The sequence below is a fragment of the Giraffa tippelskirchi genome, chromosome 9 (genome assembly GCF_054371585.1).
Source record: "Giraffa tippelskirchi isolate mGirTip1 chromosome 9, T2T-mGirTip1v1.2.pri, whole genome shotgun sequence".
Classification (NCBI taxonomy): domain Eukaryota; kingdom Metazoa; phylum Chordata; class Mammalia; order Artiodactyla; family Giraffidae; genus Giraffa; species Giraffa tippelskirchi.
In genome coordinates, this window is record NC_137283.1 from 142,268,969 (window position 1) to 142,289,676 (window position 20,708).

The 20,708-nt window shown below is 35.8% G+C and overlaps 1 long non-coding RNA gene across 1 annotated transcript; it reads left to right on the plus strand.

Moving 5' to 3' along the window:
• The first annotated feature begins 12,461 nt into the window (after nt 1-12,461).
• Nucleotides 12,462-15,998, plus strand: LOC145520817 (uncharacterized). Its single transcript, XR_014064846.1, has 2 exons — nt 12,462-13,490; nt 13,821-15,998. It is a non-coding gene; the product is annotated as an uncharacterized LOC145520817 (long non-coding RNA).
• Nucleotides 15,999-20,708: the final 4,710 nt, after the last annotated feature.

The following is a 20,708-nucleotide window of genomic DNA, read 5'->3' on the forward strand; positions in this document are numbered from 1 at the left end:
CTAGAGAAGACTCTTGAGAGTCCCATGGACAGCAAGGAGTTCAAACCAGTCAATCCTAAAGGAAATCAACCCTGAATACTCATTGGAAGGACTGATGCTGAAGCTCCAATGCTTTGGCCACTTGATGTGAAGAGCTGACTCATTGGAAAAGACCCTGATGCTAGGAAAAATTGAGGGAAAGAGAAGAAGGGGGTGACAGAGAGTGAGATGGTTGAATGGCATCATTGACTCAATGGACATGAATTTGAGCAAAGTCTGGAAGACAGAGAAGGACAGGGAAGCCTTGTATGCTGCAATATATGAGCAAAGAGTCAGACATGACTTAGCAACTGAACAACACCAATAATTTTATATGCTGGAATTATCAGATTTTTGACAACTGTGTGATTTATCATGTTCTGGACAATATTCTCTGCTACTAAATAGCTTGATTCCCTTTCACAGGATGAAGTTTTAATGAAAACTTTATTTTCAGACTCTAAAAGCCATATAAGTTGACCCTTGAAGAAGAGGGGTTTGAATTGCGTGGCTTCACTTATACACTGATTTTTTTCAATAAATATAATACCTATATTTTCATTTCACAGATCTCTAACTAAGTGTGGGGCAAAGTTTGTGTTTAATTAGAGATTATACTATGCTACATTAAAAGAACTACAACATTTGTCCTGATTCTATGGAAACTGTTTCAGCTTCCGGCCCTTTTGTGAGCCTTTATTAAATCTTTTACTTCTGAGGCAGAAATAGCAGTTCACAGGTTTCTGACTGTGCAGAAGTTGGTGCCCCTAACCCTCACATTGTTTAAGGATCAACGTAAAGTTATCAGTAGCACTATCTATCAGATGTCTGTGAGTTATAAAATAAGTTTCTTTAATTTTTCTGGCAAATTTTTGCACTTTTAATTCCAACAGACAGCATAAAGAAGTATGCCAAGTTGGACTGTCAGCTCATGTAAAACCCACTGACACAAAGCTTTCACAGTAAGACAGATACCATGCATCACTTTCCACACTGGTATATCATTCCAAAGTTTGTAATTCTTTATCAGTAACCTTTGTAGATTTGCCCATTGGTCCAGCCTTAAATCCTCCTCTTCATTTCATATCTCATCTCCATAGATCATCACATTTGATCATCAGACACATTTGTAGAACAAAAGAGCTAATAAAATGTAAGATAAAAAGGCATGGTGCACAACTAAATACATGAGAATTTTGGGAAAACAATAAAGCACAGCACTATTTACTTCTAACATACAATTGAAGTTTTGTAATGTTCTTCAGGAGAAGATTTGCATTTGTTTCAACCAATTGAATTTCATATTAACCTGACAGCACTTGAATTTAAATTCTCCTCTTAAAGATTTGTTGACATTTAGGTGGTGTTCCGGTTAATTCTGCTGTTTATGGCATATTATACTTTCTAAAAATGGCCACAACTTCCTAATGCATTTTCTTGTAGTAACTAGTTGATTATTATGATTACGTCAACTGTGCCCTTTATACAATGTGAACAATGAGGTAAATTTCCTTGCTGTTGCTTCTGAAAAGTAGATTTCTATTTTCATTTCCATCATTTTTCTTTATGGAAATGTCTCATACGAAAATATTTTCATTTTTGAAGTTTTAAAATATTTTCAATATTTATGTATTTCTCACTTTCTCATTACCTTGGGGATGCATTAAAAGCTTGTTTTTTTACATTTTTTTCAGTATTCCTGTTATTTTGGTCCAAAGTAATCTCCATCCGGCTTTTAGGAATGTTAATTCAAAATGGTTTTTCTATTGAACAAACATTTTAGTGTCACTTCCATGCTTGAAACTGTTCAAATGACATTGCTCTTAGATTACAAACTCTGTGTTACATGCATTGCAAAATCCGCTGTGATCTGATTTTCCTGCACAACTATTTTGTCTCATTATTTTCTCCCCTCCCTCTTTTCACCACCACTCATTCTGTTCCAGACGTTTTTTTAAAGGGTGGCTGTCACTTCCTTATTTCTTTTCTTGAGTCCTTAATTGATTCACCCCTACATAAACTCCAACTGTTTGCTGGGCATAATTTTGATCAAGAATCCTTGTCTAGTAGCTAGCCTTCATCCTTTCTCACCTTTTGTTTTGTTAGAAAGTAAAAACAGACGAACTGCATCATATCCACCTTGTTATTTAACTTTCTCCCCAAGAAGAAAACACACTACTTGAGGATGAAGTCATTACATTCTTAATCAGCATTTTCCCGTAGATCCCAATACAAGGTATAAATATAGAAGGAATTGAGAGTGTGTGGCATAAATAAATTAAACTATGTTAATAGTTTATTACTCATTATGGTCCAAAGAATAGCCAGCCGTATATGTGTGTGTGTGTATGTGTGTGTTTGCATGTATGTGTATGTGATGTTGAAGCTATAATTGTTGCTCGTGTAAAATAATTTAAAATGCATTTCCCTGTTGTCATGATTAATATTGAAATTCTTTAAATTACTTTTTCCTGGAATCATTTAAACACTTTATTCTGTTTGCTGATATAAACTTAAAATTGCCATTACTTGCAATCTACTTGCTCTGTATCAGCTTTTATAATAGTCCTATTATTGTCATTTATTTACCCAGCATGTATATGTTTGTATGTATCTTATTCTGTGGTGTATGCCTGTTGCTTTTAATTCTTAGACCTTACAATCCATGTTCACATTATACAACCATAACTGTCACATTGAACAAACATAACTCATTTGGATACAATCATGAAGTTGTTTTACTCACTATTGCCTAGAAATCTACTTTCATTTCTCTTTTCTCTGGAGAAATTTTAGACAGTCTTTCTAACATTTTTCAGGTATTCTGAAACAAGATGTCTAACAGACATCTTCATCCTAGGAAAATTCTCATTCTGATAATCTAATTGCCTTCCAGTTCAGTTCAGTCGCTCAGTCGTGTCCGACTCTTTGCGACCCCATAAACTGCAGCACGCCAGGCCTCCCTGTCCATCACCAACTCCTAGAGTTTACCCAAACTCATGTCCATTGAGTCAGTGATGCCATCCAACCGTCTCATCCTCTATCATCCCCTTCTCTTCCTGTCTTCAATCTTTCCCAGTATCAGGGTCTTTTCAAATGAGTCAGCTCTTCGCTTCAGGTGGCCAAAGTATTGGAGTTTCAGCTTTCACTAGTTGTGTATTCCCCCTTCAGTTTCCTCTCCTTTTCCTAATCCTGTGCTAATATTGCTGTTGCTATTGCTGCACTCCTTTTCCCTCAGTTTACAGGGGCCATAGCAACCACCACTGCTGCCCAGAGTCCTCACAGGGACAAGAGAAATAACCAGAGAGGGACAAGACAAATCAGAGATAATTAGTAAGTGTGATTTGAACATCAAGAATGTTAAATTTCTATGTCCATAAGGAAATGTGGTGCTGTAGGACGTAAGAACAGAGTAGAGAGATGGGAAAGAGATTTTCCTTGTGGAAAATTGTATTTACATCTGTTTGTATCTTTAACCTAATTTTGGCAGGAAGGGGTTTTCATTAAAAATCACTACTTCTCTCTCCTTCACTTGTCTCTGGTTTTCTCTGACTATTGGCTTCACTGTCAGAAAAGATGTTCCCCTAGTCAACCCCATATCTCGAAACAAAAATATTTCCCATCAAAGAAAGACTCAGACATGCTCTGCTTGCTCTGAAGCCCAAAACTTATAGCATAGTTGCATCTGTATTGTACTAAATATAAATCTCCGGAGCAATAAGCTGTGAGGAGGGAAATATATTTTTGAAATGTAACTTCCATTTCAACCACATATCTGGAGAGAAGTGTTAGTTCACAAGAGAATGGTATGAGTGTGTTAGGAGTTTTTGGCAAAGAAGTCAATACCAAAAAAGTCAACATCTAACCACCACATGGTGGTAGAAGTAAAAAGAAAAAGCTTTCTTGTGGAAAAACTATCATATTTTAGGGTAGAAGTTTGTTGTTTTTATTTGCTTTGGATGAAACTTACAGAAAAAACTATAATATGCAAGGACTCTCAGAGGACTAAATCTTTATAAAGCATGATCATATTGAAATAAGTAACAGACCTTAGTCATTGGAAAGGAATATTTTTATTTTAAAAAGTACTAAGATGATTTTGATTGAAACCCTCAGAAATCCCTAGGCATGCCTTAAAAAAAAGGGCTTCCCTGATAGCTCAGTTGGTAAAGAATCTGCCTGCAATGCAGGAGACCCTGGTGCAATTCCTGGGTTAGGAAGATCCACTGGAGGAGATGGCTACCCACTTCAGTATTCCAGCCTGAAGAATTCCATGGACTGTGTCCATGGGGTCGCAAAGAGTCGGACACGACTGAGCGGCTTTCACTTCACATGCCTAAAAAATAGGCTCTCTGTATTTGTTTATAGTTTGTGCAGCTTCCAGCATCAGTGGACTTAGTGGCTTAATATTTCATTAAAGGAATGTTTTTTTCCCCTCTTTACTTGCTCCAGCCTTGGGATGGGCTTTTTCTCAAGGTGGTGGCAATTTGGATGCAGTCATTCAAGTTATTCTATAAAATGCAGCAGTGATCTTAAGGAATATTTTTTTTTTTACTGTGGTTCTCATATAGATATGAGAAATAAATTTTAAGAAAAATCTCTTAAATGCTTTTGGCCAGAATTTGTTTCTATGTGTATTTTTGGTCATAAAGTAGCAAAGGGGATACTATTACCATGTTGCCCAAACCCTTATTGTCTGAAGTTAAACAGCTTTGATGGATCAAATATATTAGATCATTGGGCTTCAGGCTATGAATCTTATTTTTGGAGTTCTTGTTAAAAAAAAAAAAGACTAATAATTAATTGATTAAAACATATTAGAATAACATTTTTAAAAAGCCTTCTCATCATTATTCTCATTGAGTTCATTATGAGATTTTACTTCTGTTATGAAATAAGAATTGCCTTTAATACTGATGTAACATTAATGAATTGCCATTTCCCTAAGTTTTAAAACTTTGATATTGCATTATGGGATTTAGTCATTCTTAAAGATCTTTCTTGTAACAGACACAGTAAATATTCCAGCAAACTATCATAAATGACTTAGGCATCTACATGAAGTTAAATTCATAAAATACACAAAATCATAAAAGACAAAGGAAATTCTGAAGTTAAAATATAAATCATCTTAAATTCTAATTGAATATTTAATCTATGAACCATTTACAAATAAAAAAATTATAAAATGTTTCCGCTTTATCATTAAAAATAATTCACCTAAGATTCACAAAGAAATTTATACCTAAATAAAATAAAATGAAAATACCACAGGTTTCATGCGTGGGCTATCTAAATTGCTTTGCTGCCCATAGGATACTCCTGAGAAGGAAAAAATTGGCATTTGTTGATTCACCCTTGAACGTTTGTTTGAAAGTTTAGTTATCATTATAAGTTCAATAATTAACAAACATGAGTTTTTATTAAATTACAGCTATATAAGTAAATGGTGTAAACAGTGTCTATTATTCTGGCAATTTGCTTTTGCTAATTCAAAATTCCTAATTTCAAGTGAATACATATATTGGCTCTTTATTTCTTCACTCCACATCTAAATCCATCTCAAGCTGATGAGAGATATATTCAAATTAAAAAAAAAAAAAAAAACTCAAGAAGAGCCCCAAGGATTACACTGTAGAATGCAATTACATTTAACAGCAAATAAGAAAAAAATTAAAAATCATATAGCTTATAAAGAGTCTTGTAATACAATCTACATCTTAGTATTTTATATTGCCTAATAGAGTTAAACAATCCACGGGTGTAAAAATAGCCAGGGGATGGTCACTGGCCTGTCTCTAAAACTCATTAAGGTTAATATGTGTCTTAGGCTTAGATGATTTTGCAGAGTCTTCTTTTCTTCCAATCTGTTTCCTTAACATTTTTAGCTATAAAATTTCCAGTATAACTAAAGCATGTTTTAATAGGGTAGATTGCATCTGTTCCATGTGCCTCAAGGATCAGAATTAGAATATGTTCCTCTTTATCAAATAATAGATACATGTTTGGGTGCTTCTGGAATCAAATTTTTTTGAACATGAAACTTGTCCTGAATTATACAATCACCAGAAGAAAAAGAAAACAGGATTTGAACAAGCCATTAAGGATCGTCCAGGAAGCATTTGAAAGTCAGACTTTAACTCAACCTTAAAAAGATTTGGGCAGTACAAGATTAAGCCAATAGCAAACAATACACTATTAAGCCAACACTAAATGGAGTTATTTTTGTAATTTGGTAGGTAACTGATAATGAGAAATCATGGAGCATTGATTCCCATTATTCAAGGCAGTTTCATTCTATAAAGTTGTGAACAATGAATTAGTGAATACTGAACCATTGCTCTAATGAAAATACAGGATTAGGTTCCTGGAGCCTCCAATCACATATTTTTATTATCCAATCTTAATGTATATTGCTGATTCAGTAACACTGAACTCACAGTCAAATTTACTAAAAGTCATGCCTGAATGAAGCTTATTGAACACACATATTTTTCTCTATAAATCTATTCTTTCTTGCCTTCTTTTTCCTAGGAACAAAATACAGCATTTTAGCCTTATGCTTAAGGATCATTTAAGCAGCAAAATCATCAACAAAAAAAATCCCCAAATGCAAAAACACACATCATCAAATAGACCATGAAAGGACACTTGTTTATAGTATGAGAGCTGCAACGAGAAGAGAAGGCAGAGCATCTGTGTTTGACCTCAGCTGGGAATGTTGGGCAACTCAAATTTTTGCCACTATGCATGCATCTGTTATTATTTTAAAAAATGATTTTGGAGTTACAAATAAATAGTAGCAAGGAGACAAATTCATGAATATGGAATTAACAAGTAATGAGGATATATTGAACCTGAAAGGAAGACCAAAAAATGGTTATAATTTGAACTTCTAAAAACAATCTGGATTTCAAACTAACTGCTACTGCCAAGAATTGACACAGAAACTATTTATCCTACAGCAACAACTCTGGAAAACAAATCACTCTGGCTATTACTCCAACTGTGTGTGTGAAATGTGCCCAGTCTTGCCTGACTCTTTGTAACTCCATGGACTGTAGCCCACCAGGCTCCTCTGTCCACGGAATTCTCCAGGCAAGAATACTGGAGAGGGTTGCCATTCCCTTATTGCAGGGAGATTCTTTACCATCTGAGCCACTAGAGAAGCCCATTATTCTAATTACATAACCTCAAATCCCTATGAGAGGCTTAGCCCTAGTGACTTGGACTTTCCATAGATTCTCAGATGTTAATGTGTATCCATTCAACTCAAGGGGCTTGTGGAAGCACAGACTGTGGCACCTCACTCCCAGGTTGGGGAGAAGTCTGAGAATTGGTAGTTGCCAGTTATGGTGTCATCTTGAATCCACATTCCAAACACAATGGCTAAATGGAGTATGAGTCAGGAAGACTCTTTCTAACCTGGGAAAATATCTGCAGGTGAGACTCAAAAGAGACTGCATCAGCCTCCTTGGCTCCTCTTCCCTAGCTTCACCCATCGCATGAGGTTGTATTACTTTCATGTCAAATACAGAAAAGCTAAGTAAAAATAAAGGAAAGGTCTGCCAAACAAAGGACAATTTTATCTAAGTTTTGGGGCAGAATCAACTCTTCCAAGGATTTCTCAATACATGTGAGTGTAGGTTGGAAGGGGGTCGTGTTTTACTATACCAGATTCACGGTGATGCTGAAAAAATTCCTAAAAGGAAAGGAAATAACAAAGTGATGAAACAGTGGGAATTCAAAGTTGAATAAATTAACATGCCCATGGACTCAAGAGATGTTATTTTCAAACATATTGACATTTCCAATCCTAAATCCTAACACCATATTTTCATCTTTATTTTTTAGGAGGGAGAGTGGGATGAAATTGATGGAACAGTTCTCAAAATCAACTAAACTATTAATTATATTGTCTAATTGTAGCTTGGAAAAATCAGTACATTATTTAAAAATACTCCTATCAAGAACCCGTAAGCAAAGATAATATCTATACTGAAATTTTAAGAGAGCAAGAAAATGGTACATGTGACATTTCTTGTGGTACAACTCACTGCTACCTAGAAAACTAGGTAAAACTGATAATTTTCTAGTAAGATTCTGGAATACCAGACCACCTGAGCTGCTTCTTGAGAAATCTGTATGCAGGTCAGGAACAACAGTTAGAACTAGACATAGAACAACAGACTGATTCTAAATAGGAAAAGGAGTATGTCAAAGCTGTATATTGTCACCCTGCGTATTTAACTTACATGCAGAGTACACCATGGGAAATGCTGGGCTAGATGAAGCACAAGCTGGAATCAAGATTGCTGGGAGAAATATCAATAATCTCAGATATGCAGATAACACCACCCTTATGGCAGAAAGCGAAGAACTGAGGAGCCTCTTGATTAAAGTGAAAGAGGAGAGTGAAAAAGCTGGCTTAAAGCTGAAAATTCAGAAAACTAAGATCATGGCATCTGGTCCCATCACTTCATGGGAAATAGATAGGGAAACAAGAGAAATAGTGGGAGACTTTATTTGGGGGGCCTCCAAAATCACTGCAGGTGGTGATTGCAGCCATGAAATTAAAAGATGCTTACTCCTTGGAAGAAAAGTTATGACCAACCTAGACACCATATTAAAAAGCAGAGAAATTACTTTGTCAACAAAGGTCCTTAGTCAAGGCTATGGTGTTTCCAGTAGTCATGTGTGGATGTGAGAGTTGGACTATAAAGAAAGCTGAGCACTGAAGAATTGATGCTTTTGAACTGTTGTGTTGGAGAAGACTCTTGAGAGTCCCTTGGACTGCAGGGAGATCAAACCAGTCCATCCTAAAAGAAATCAGTCCTGAATATTCATTGGAAGGACTGATGTTGAAGCTGAAACTCCAATACTTTGGCCACCTGATGAGAAGAGCTGACTTATTTGAAAAGACCCTGATGCTGGGAAAGATTGAAGGCAGGAGGAGAAGGGGACAACAGAGGATGAGATGGTTGGATGGCATCACTGACTCAATGGACATGAGTTTGTGTAAACTCCAGGAGTTGATGATGGACAGGGAGGCCTGGCATGCTGCAATCCATGGGGTCGCAAAGAGTCAGACATGACTGAACGACTGAACTGAACTGAAGATTCTGCTTGTAAGGCCAAATAAAAATTTCAGTTTATCAATAAAGGAACTTGTTAATATGGCTACAAATATAACACTAACAAAGAAAATTGCTCTACAGGTATTTTGTCCTTTGAGCTATATAACCATCACAACTAACAAAATATTTCAAAATTAAGCTTTAGGAACATAAAGACAAATGTCCACATTTTTTTTTAAGAAACTGATATTAAAAATTTATTTTAAGCAAATGTTTTACTGATGATTAAAAAAAAAAAAAGAGCTGACTAAAAATGGCAACTGATTTTAAGAGATATTTCTCCAAGCAATTTATATAAATGGTCAATAAACCCAAAAAGAGATGCTCAACATCACTAAACATTAGGGAAACGCAAATCAAATCCACAGTGAGATATCACCTCACAGCCATTAGGATAGCACGTATTAAAAAAATAAACTAACAGGAAAACAGAAAATAACAAATGTTGACAAAGGTATGAAGATATGAAATTCCTGTGTTCTATTGGTAGGACTGTAAAACGGTTAAGCCATTTTGGAAAACTGTTCAATGATTTTGATTAGCTGATTCTGGTGAATTTGTTTTCTCATCAGACCAGGCTGAAATATTTCATACAAGCCTCTATTAGAGTAACAACACAGAACCTATAGCGGACAACATGCATTTAGCTACCGTCTCTGACATGTACTATGTGGTGTATTTGGCAATTTAAATTGCATGCTTGTATCTCAGTTTCTTCACCGGCAAATTGTTGGCAACAAATTTTACTATTTAGTCATTAGGAGAGTACTGGGTACAGACTAACATTCAATTGCCAATTAAAGCTTTATTTTATGTTGTCATAAATTGACTAATAGTTCCTTCTTTCCTAATTTTCAAATATTCAACTTTCGGTAAATATCAATTTCAATTCCCAAAATAATGGTGTAGATAATTTCTAGTAAAGAAGATGGGAAAACCACTCACGTGATATATTTATGCTTCAACTGTACCTTTGTATTTTCCCTGTGATTTACCCTTTGGATTTTTGATAACACTATCAAAGAAATCATTTATTGTGCTACAGGGTATTCAGGAAGGAGGTCAGCCTCTAGTGTCACTAGGAATCTGGAACTGCAAGTCACCATAGCTATAGTGGAGTACCTGCAAAATATTTGGCCTATGTAACTATTGGGGTATTCTGCATCCATCGATTGTAATAGGGTATAGATAATTTTATAATTTTGTGAAGAATAATAAAGCTTTTGTTATCACCAGAGCCAATTGGACAAAGATAATTTTGTGTCCAATCTTAACCCATCATAAAAGAATGCTGCCATTCTGACAGAAGTTAATACCTTGCCTCCAACCTCCAACTTCAAGTGATGTTTTTGAAACAAACTCACTCAAGAATATGTGTATAACAATACTTGGCATGAAAAGTACTGCCAAGTGCTGCAAAATAAGCAAACATACTGCAAAATAAGAAAACTATATTGTGGAAGATTCAGAAGAGTTTAAATAGCTACCTAAGTTATTTTTTATAAGAATCTTTAAAAATATGATGAACTGACATCAAAAATAAATTGTGAATATCCACGTACTGTGAAACAGAGAGAGAGATCCCTAGATAAGCAAATTTAGGTAAAGAGTCGACTAGCTAAAGATAAATGAAAAATGTAGAAACATGGAAAAAGTGAAAGGAATCTCAAATGCAATGTTTCATTTAAAAGAAATATGGGAAGCAATAAATAACATAGCAGACATTGCCAAAAATCTTATTAGTAATGCAAGCAGAGAAAATAGGCACATATTAAAATAATGGAAATGTAAAAAAATTATGGACAACAGAGCATAGAAACGTCTACTAAGCAACACAAGTGTCTCTGAGAAGAAATAATAAAAATATTTGAAAAAAGAAGCATCTTAAAATCTCTAATAAGTAGTCAGTTATAAATATTTGTTGGAAATTGTGTTTTATTAATTTCTAGTTTAAGTACATTGTGACAAAATCATGAATTATGGATTTTTATGTTATTTTACTTTCAAGGTTCAATTTCCATCCTAAAGTACGAACAATTTATGGGAATTTTATAAGAAGAGGGTGGTAGCCAACCTTTACACAGGACTTGCAATGTGCTAGACATTGATCTACGTGCTCTACGTTTATTGACATATTTAATTTTAAAAACATACTTAATCATCAAAATAACCTACACTTCAGATGAGAAAACTAAATAAAACAGATGATGAACTTGAATAAGATTGACCGAGCCAATAAGTGGAGGAAGCTTGGGCTTGCATCTGGCCTTTGCCACCAGCATCCATCTTCCTAAATAGAATACAGACAAGAAGTGACATGAAGGCATAAATTTTTCTGTTCTATCCTCTGCATATGGATAGTGTCTGATACATGGTAAACACTCAGTAAATATTTAAATGAATAAATACATATTTTTAATACAGCCCCATTAATAATATTGTAAATAATACTTATTAGCCTAGTCAGTTATGAATGTTAGAACATATGAAAATTGTACCCTGACACAGTGTCTATAACTGAACAGATTTTATTTTGTATGTTTGATGCTCTGTTGACAAAAGCTAAAAATCCATGACTATGAATTGTTCCACAAATTACTCTTTTCACAAAGAGATTGCTGTCTCAAAATTTAAGAAATATAAATTGCCTCTTGGCTTTTCATTTATCCTTATCCTAATTTATCTTAGTTCATGTTTTCACTCTCAACTTTTTCTCATTTTCTTACACATTTCTCGTAAGAAATCCATTGTTGGACTTTGATTTTTAAGCTCAATTGTAAAGCCATGGATACCACCATGAGTCCTAACTAATGTGCATTGTTTGTCATTTTATATATTTCAAAACATTTGTTCATGTCTATCTTCTCTGTGGTATTGTTTTTACTATTTGCTGTTGTTTGCTATTTTACTCTTTGCCGTTTCGTTTTACTTTTCACATGAGTTTCAATTTTACTTAACAGTTATCTTAAAAAATACAAAAAAGACATTTTAATAATGATTATAGTTAAAAACACAAGTGCAGTTGCTTGATTTTTCTCAAAATGAATTTAATATAAACGACCTATCCTATTTCTAGGTATCTAATTTCCATCTTTGTTGAAATATTTAGGTTGTATCTGAAAGATTATTGTTTTCTTCTGTCCAAAAAGTCATAATTCATAAATCTTTTCTTTTAGGCATCTGTGTTGCTCTGGAGGTATGTATCTATTATGGACGCATGCTCAGTTGCTTCAGTCGTGGCTAACTCTTTGTGACCTCATGGACCGCCAGGTTCCTCTGCCCATGGGATTCTCCAGGCAAGATTCTGGAGTGGGTCACCATGCCCTCCTCCAGGGTGTATATACTATAACAGGGTTTCAGAAAGAAAGACAATACTGACACATACACACTTCTAAACTGGGTCATGGCACTGAATTTCTGAGTCTACCACAAAAAGAAGCTTACCACAAGTCAAAAGAGTCATTACAAAAGCAACACATTTATGCCAAATTAAAGGTTAGGAAAAATATATAAGGGGGAAGACAATTCCCTGCCTCTGCTCAGAGAAGAGCAGATAAAGGTCAGTTGCTTTGAGAGTAAGAAAAGACTATTGTCATATGATTTTTGAAGAAAAAAACAGTTAAAGATCCAAGAGTAAATATGTAGAGGTGTGAAACAGGAACATAATTTCTCCTTCAAGGAATTTCCTTCTAATTTATAAATATGACTTCATTTTCCTGTCTGCCTGCATTTTTAACTCTTCCATAACATCGTTCTTTAATTGTTTATCTTGACTTTCTACACAGTATTCTTACTTTGTCTCTCATTTTCAACTTCATTTTCTTTACAGTTGTCAATTTTTTAAAAAAGTTTGTCTTGAGTCAGTAAAATGGTTATAAAATTGTCATGTAGGGTCAGACGTAAAAGACTTCAGAAATGAAATAAGTAGTCATAAATTGAATAAAAGCAAGGGATGAAGAAAACTATTTGCAAGCCATGTTTGAATAGAAAATATCATCCACCTAGATCAAACATTAAAAGATAAAATCAATTATAAAATAATTGGCTAAAATATTGGTTTGTTAAAGTTAAAACTTGAAATATGCCCATGGAATGTAAGACACTGGATTTCAAAAGTCAGCAAAAGGTTTGGGATTCTCGTGCAACATGAACATTGCAGACAAAGGTGAAATCTAAGAAGCAGTTCATCGTGTTCAGTAGGGTTGTGACCAGAATGTTTCTGCAAGTATTCCACATCTGGATTGAAATCTGCAGACAGAAATTTCATCTCATTCTTGCACAGTCTTTTGATTTACTTATTTTAGTATTATGCAAATGACTCAACATCCCAAAAAGGTACATATTAATAGATAATATATAGTAAGATAGATAGGTAATAATACATACACATACATATTTGTGAGTGTGTGTGTCCATTCCATAGCATTAATTTTATTCAGTTATATTTAGGAACAAGTTGCATAATTATTAACTAATGCAAGTTTTTATATTTTAAGCATTTCTAATATTTTTAAAAATATAATGTAGTATACTAAATTATCACTACTATCATGTTTTATTTTTCCATTTTAGATTCATAATAAAGTTTAGAAAAGAATCTTTAATTTGAAGTATATAAGAAATGTGATTTAACTTTAAAAATGTTCCTCTTCCTTTATTTTCCAGCTACAAGATTTGGGCCATCCTCCAAAAGAGCTTGCTGGGGAGATGCCTCCTGGCCTCAACTTTGACCTGGACGCCCTAAATCTATCGGGCCCACCAGGTGCCAATGGCGAACAGTGTCTGATCGTGTGAAACACAGCACGCTTTCTTCCCTGATTCCCAGCCATGGGGGAACGTCTGGAGTCAGCAGAACCACTGAGAACTGAGGCAGGAGTGTCGTCTACCGGAGTGGTCTGCCCACTGCCATCTGTCATCCCACCCAAGATTGCGCCATACCAGCTGAGGCTTTTTCTCTTTCTAGGAATAAGGCCTGTCCTGCAGATCATTACTGTGAACCCTTTCCATTGTGGTTTTTGCTGCTAGCAAAGGCCCAACTACCTTCCAAGTGAAGGAAGGCAACTCTTTTGGGGCAGGCACCTTTTTCCCTCTCCCAAAGTAATGTTACACAGGGCCACACTGATGTTCACTTTTGTACCCGGGGTCTTCAAGCCTTGTCTCTACTCCCTCTCTTGGACCTGGGGAGCAGGGACAGAGTCCCAAGACTCTGTATTTCTATACTTCTCTTAAGCAGGGCCTTTGGGAATGAGTGCAGAGAAACAGCCCGGGCTGGGGCAGTAGGTCTGTCACCACACCCTCCTGCCTTCAGACTGTTCTGAATTCTCCAAAGTAAGTGGGGGGCTTTTGCATCTAATCACAGGTTGAAAGAGAAGCCCTGGAATTCTCCTCTCTCCAGGTACAGAGTCCTCAGCTCCCTATCCAGCCTGAGAACTCAAGCAGCTGCCCTGGTTCTTTCTATAATGCTATGTAATCTGGGTGAACTCAGCCCTTGACCTTCCTTTACCCCCTACCTCTCCTCTCATCTCTCTAAATACCTCTTTATTCCAACCCTTCTCTGAGCCCAACCTGTGAGAAAAAAAGGGCCTGTCCTGTTTCCCCTGTTCTAGTTCATCCACCACTCTCACCAGCCCTGCTATCTCACTGGTAAGCATATATGATTATAGTGTCATGTCTAGGAAATGAATGACTGTTCTTCCCCAGTTGCATACAGTTTTCTTTTACACATTCTCACTTCTGATTTCTTTGAATACTGCCCATTGATTCAGGGAGGTAGCTTGGGGAAAGGGGGGTGGGATGCAGCCTGGGCCCTTTTTCCTGACAAATAAATAATTTGAGTGAGAACCGTAGCCTGTATTTCATCCAACTTTTTTCCTAATCTTCCTCAGCTTCTCTAAGCTGCTGTGTGAGGTATGTTAGCTTAACATTGCTGGGTTCTACCATCACTTCTCTTCCCAGCTCAGTCTGCACCTCAGTTGGTAGAGCAGACTGAACGATCATCTTTCCTCATTTTCTCTGTTTTTGAAGCCTTTCAATTGGTATTGTATTTTAACATTTTATATTATTATGTTAATGTTAGTAATGTATTGTTAACATGTTTTCTAATTTTTTTTTGTTGGAGCTGACCTTGCCTTTCACTGAGGGAGCCAGTGGACCTGTAGATCTTGGGTGCCACATGTTGGTCGATACGTTGGTTCAGACCAGCTGGCTGTCCTGGTTCAGCACTCAGAAAATAACTACCAGAGCAAATTTGTACTTACCATTTGTGGCACTCACTTTCCCTTTGGTTAAGACTTTTCTCCCCTTAAGGTCCCCGACAATGTTCTGTGGTATTAGTGAGAAAGGAAATAGTTTTAAGACCTCAAGCTGTTTAGGAAGGTCCAGCCATTGTACCTTAGAGTAGGGAAGAGCCCAGGCCTGAGTCTGAGACTACTCGCCTCTGCAAGAGATGGGAAAGTACAAGCAGACTTGTGATGAAGCTCACAGGACATGAATGGCCAAAATTCCCTCCTTATAGCTCTAGCCACAAACCGAACAAGGATGGAAAGGGAGGTGGGAAGGACAAGAGGGCCCTACCCCTTGAACCATGGGCCAGTTTTCTTTGACACATTCTCACTTCTGCTGGCCTGGCCAGGGCTGACCCCAGGAACCTAAACAGATACCACCTTAGTTTTGTTCCTGAGACATTCATTTTCATTTTGATTTTGATTGCACATGAACAGATTGGCCTCAGGTTACTGTCTGTTCCAGAAATAGTATTTGAACTATTCTAGGGCTCATGGAAAGATAGAGCAGTCTTTCTCAAATGGGTAAAGGTCCTTTGGTAAAGGACCAGGTGTTTTGTTTTATAAGTATCCTGTCCTTTGTCCACCAGTATGTTTTCCATATGCACAGTTCATATTGTGCGCTACCCACCATATAAGTTTGACAACAACAAATTGACCAAATCCCTTCTGCCTGATAAAGCCACTCCTTATGCATTCAGATATTATAGCCAGGTCAGAATGCTAGGGACTTCCCTGACAGTCCAGTGGTTAAGGCTTGATGCTCCCAATGCATAGGCACCAGTTTGATCCCTGGTCAAGGATTTAAGATCCCAGATGCCACACGGCACAGCCTAAATAAATAAATATGAAAAAATAAAATGCTAAAAAAAAAAAAATGCTTACACTAAGAAAACTTAATTTACTACATGTATACAATTTTATTATTTTGTCTGTTTAGTCTCTTTTAATCTAGAAAAGATTTCTCTATTTCTCTGCCCCTCCTCTCCACAGAGAACTTTTATAAAACAATGTCTTCATCCCCTCAAAAGTTAATATTAAAGGGAAAAACGTGATATATTTCCCCTGAAATTCTAGATCAGAAGGAGATCTGAATTGGAGACAATCTTGCTATGATAGCCTGGAATTCCATTTTTTAATTCTTAATATTTTCTACATTAGTAAGATGAGATGACCTTAATATAAATAAGCACCCAATAGCAATGATAAATTCATAGAAATGACCTTTCAAATGTGTAGAGACTATTAAACTCTTTGATTGTTTCCCATTGTTTTAAATACTACATGTTACTACAGAGTCTTCTATTTAATGCATTTTCTTCATTATCTTTACACCAAGAAAGTAGTGTGTGTGTGTGCCCTTAGTCCCTCAGTCACGTCCAACCTTTTGCAACCCTTTGGATTGTAGCTCTCCAGGCTCCTTTGTCCATGGGATTTTTTCAAACAAGAACACTGAAGTGGGTTGCCATTTTCTTCTGTAGGGGATCATCTTGACCCAGGGATCCAACTCATGTCTCCTGTGTCTCCTGCATTGCAGGTGAATTCTTCACCTGCTGGGCCATCAGAGAAGCTGCAAATAAAAGTAGTGTAATTCTCCATTTCTTTTACGAAAGCCCACATAAATGGGAATCCATGAGATGGAAGGGATGTTCACATCTAGAATAGACCATTTATATACCCAGAAGTTCTTCAAACATTCTTTCAAATTTTATCCTAAAATTATTGTAAATATAGTATGTAACAGGAAAATAATCATTTATCATTTTAAAGGTGGATTGATTTTTTAGAACATTAGTTCATCCTCCTTATTTTAGTCACTTTGTATTTAAAAAATGTAAAATCTTCCCAGAAAATCAGTTTTATTCTATAGTTGATATTAGTCTTCATTTTTACTGAGAATAACATGTGCATTTAAAAAATTATTGGTGTGAATATGGCTTATTTTTTCCCTCATAGAAAAACACATATAGAGTACCTGAAGCATTTTGCCTTCTATATATCTCTGCAGATACAGATGACATTGAGAAGAATATAAAGTATAAGGGAGAAATAAATTAATACATTTTTCTGAGTTGAACTAGGGGAAATACAAAAAAAAAAATCTCTATGTCATATAGACCATTATGTGTTTTTGAATAATTCAAGTTCCAAAATAATACTGCAGATATTCAAGAAAACTGTTTACTCATTTTGTCATTCACTTTTATTTTAAGAGGGAATATAATCCTAGTATTTTTGGGTTGCTTACATTTAGAATTTCTCAGCATTTCCACAAGATTTCTGAATGAGAAACTTTTAATCCCAAAGATTGTTGACAGAATTGGCTCAAGCACATTGGCTCACGCATTTTATGTTGTCCCTTCTTTGGAACTGTACATACTGTTTTTCTTCCTCTTGTGGATGTTTATTTGAAGGATGAATAGGTCACTCTTAGCAGGAGAGCTGTTCACGTGACTGCCGGATACTGAAGACATATGAGTCAGTTCCACACAGACTGCAAATTATGCATGCTGGGTAAATCTATATTCATATTTGCACTTGACCTAAGCTTCAACTTTAAAAATAGATTTAACAGAAATTATACAGAAATTCAAAAACTGTTTTGCTAGGAAGCAAACAAGTTATGCAACACAATTTTGTAAAGCAATGTTCCCTCTTCTATAAAGAGATCACATTAGCAGTGAAATACTATATATCAGCCTGAGCTTAAGCCCAAATTCAAGAACATATTGTACACAAAACTTCTGAAATCTATTTATCTGCTGTGTGATTGATAGCTACTGCTGCAGTTCGGAGACCTCAGGGCGGCATTGCCTTTCCATCGTTTGTCATTATAGAATATTCTTTGAATGGAAAGTTATAGCCCTTTTAGGGCCAATGGAAAATAGCCCAGGTTTCTGGGTACTGGTCATAATATAAGAACATGGGCTCAATAGGCAAGGAGCTGGCTTAAAATCCTAGCTCAGTCATTGACTTGGCTATCTGGACAAATTATAACAACTACCTGACTTTGCTTGTTTGTTAAACATGGCTAGTAATGACACCTACTTCACAGCTCAGAGTTCAGGTGTGCCTTATCTGCCATATCTTAAAAAAACAAAGAAACAACTGTATGGCATATACTTACTTAAGACACACTTGCTATGTTTTTAATTAGGTCTCCTTAATGTACGGGGCTTCCTAGGTGGCTCAGTGGTAAAGAATTTGCCGGCCAATGCAGGAGCTAAGGGTTGCATCAATAGGTTGAGAAGATCCCCTGGAGGAAGAAATGGCAACCACCTCCAGTATTCTTGCCGGGATAATCCCAAGGACAGAGAAGCCTGGCGGGCTAGAGTCCATGGGGTCTCAAATAGTCTGACATGACTAAGCTACTGAGCCCTCAAGCTTTAATGTACGGTTGCACAGTAAGCCTATGGTGTACATATTGTGATTTTTGCAAAATTTTATTTTGTATTTGAAGATCTCAGAAATATTTGTTCCATCTCTATTCCTCATAACTACAATAAAAAAAAATTAATCTGCCTTTAATAAGGAGCTGCATCAAACTAAAAAACAAACAACGAAAAATCAGAATCTGCAGCAGACACAGACACAATGCCTAATTCTGCATTAGATCTGAATTCTCCTTCCCTGTTGAAGCAATGGGAATTGCTAGATTAGACACTGAAAATGTATCAATTTGGAACTGCTACTTTGTGTTTTTTTTAAAACTAGCGTTCTTCATTATTTTTTTCTGAAACCTTAGATTTCAGGGAATAAGTTATATTTGAGCATCAGAAAGATCTATAGAAGAAAGGTCAAACTTGGAGATTATGTATACATTTTTATGAATTATTAAAAATAACCAATAGTTTTAAATTTTACATATTAATTACATACATAATTTTACATATTAATTCTCACAGCAGTTTTATCAATTAAGTATTACTGTTCCAGTTTAACAAATGAACAGAACACTGATTCTCAATAGTTCAAGGATGTTTTTCAGGTTTTCAGAGGTTGTAGGTGAAGGATTCAGAATTAGAACCCAGATGTGACCAACTGACCAAACAATATTGTTTCATGGTAGGAAGAACAGTTTTAATCAATATGCAAACCTGACTTTTCTCTATGGGGCTCTTTAGGCCCTCCTGAGCAGGCATGAAGGCTATTTACTAAATCCCTCTTTTCTGTGATGATATTAAATAACTAGAAACTCACCAAAATGTGTGTATATTCCACTAAAGATGCTTGGCTTAACATATGGCAGTTGGATATTATCTTCTGAATTGTCCCCTAGAGATATGGAGGCCACTGCCCCTGGAGAGACAGGCCTTTCTGATGTCAATGGTCAGAAAGACCAAAAACAAACAAAAAACCTTACATCTAAGGTTATCTCCCCCAGAACTTTCTGTTTCTGAGCGTTGACAGTGAGGATACTTATAATTAGCAGAAGGGAGATGGGAGCGGCTACACAGGAAGGGACCTTGTATGGGACATCAAACTGTTCTAGGGCAAGATAAATATTTTTAGTCAGACTATCTTGTTATATGCTATTTCTGTTATATAGTAGAAGTATCGTCTAGCCTTATCATGTTTCTTTCTGTCATCTAAGTTCTGTCCTTTAAATACCAGAAACCAGATTCAGCTGAGCGTCATAGAAAAACACTTTTATGTCATTATTTTCATTTAGATTCATGAAAGTGGCAAGTAATTCCCCGTATAACTGAAAGTGGAAAATCTGAAGCTGATTTTCAAAATAAATTACAAATTACCTCAATTGTGCCCAAAGGCATATAGAATCAAATAATCAACATCTGCATAACCACTCCTCAGCTTATGAATCAAGACGTTACAAATGGCTATTCAAACCTCACTGTCTGCCACTCCATCACCCTATTTCCACATTATGAGGATACCATTACACTGAATTTTATATTTATTATTTTACACACATTATTTTTAACCTTCCTACAGAAACCTATTTTTTTAATGAGATATAATCCTTTTCTGCTAGATTGCATACAGATAATATTATTCTCTTCATGTCCTTTTATCTTTTTCACTCAAATTTATGTTTCTGTGATTTATCCATGTTGATACATGCAGTTCTAGTTCATTGGCTGTTAACACTATAGGGATACAAAATCTATTTCTCCTTCAGTGAGCATTTATTAATAGATATTTTCCAATTTCTTGCTTTACAGTGTTGCTTTAAACAATTCACACATCTCAATATGCATAAAATCTTGAGTATATATGAGAGAGATAGAAAGGGTATTAGTATCAAAAC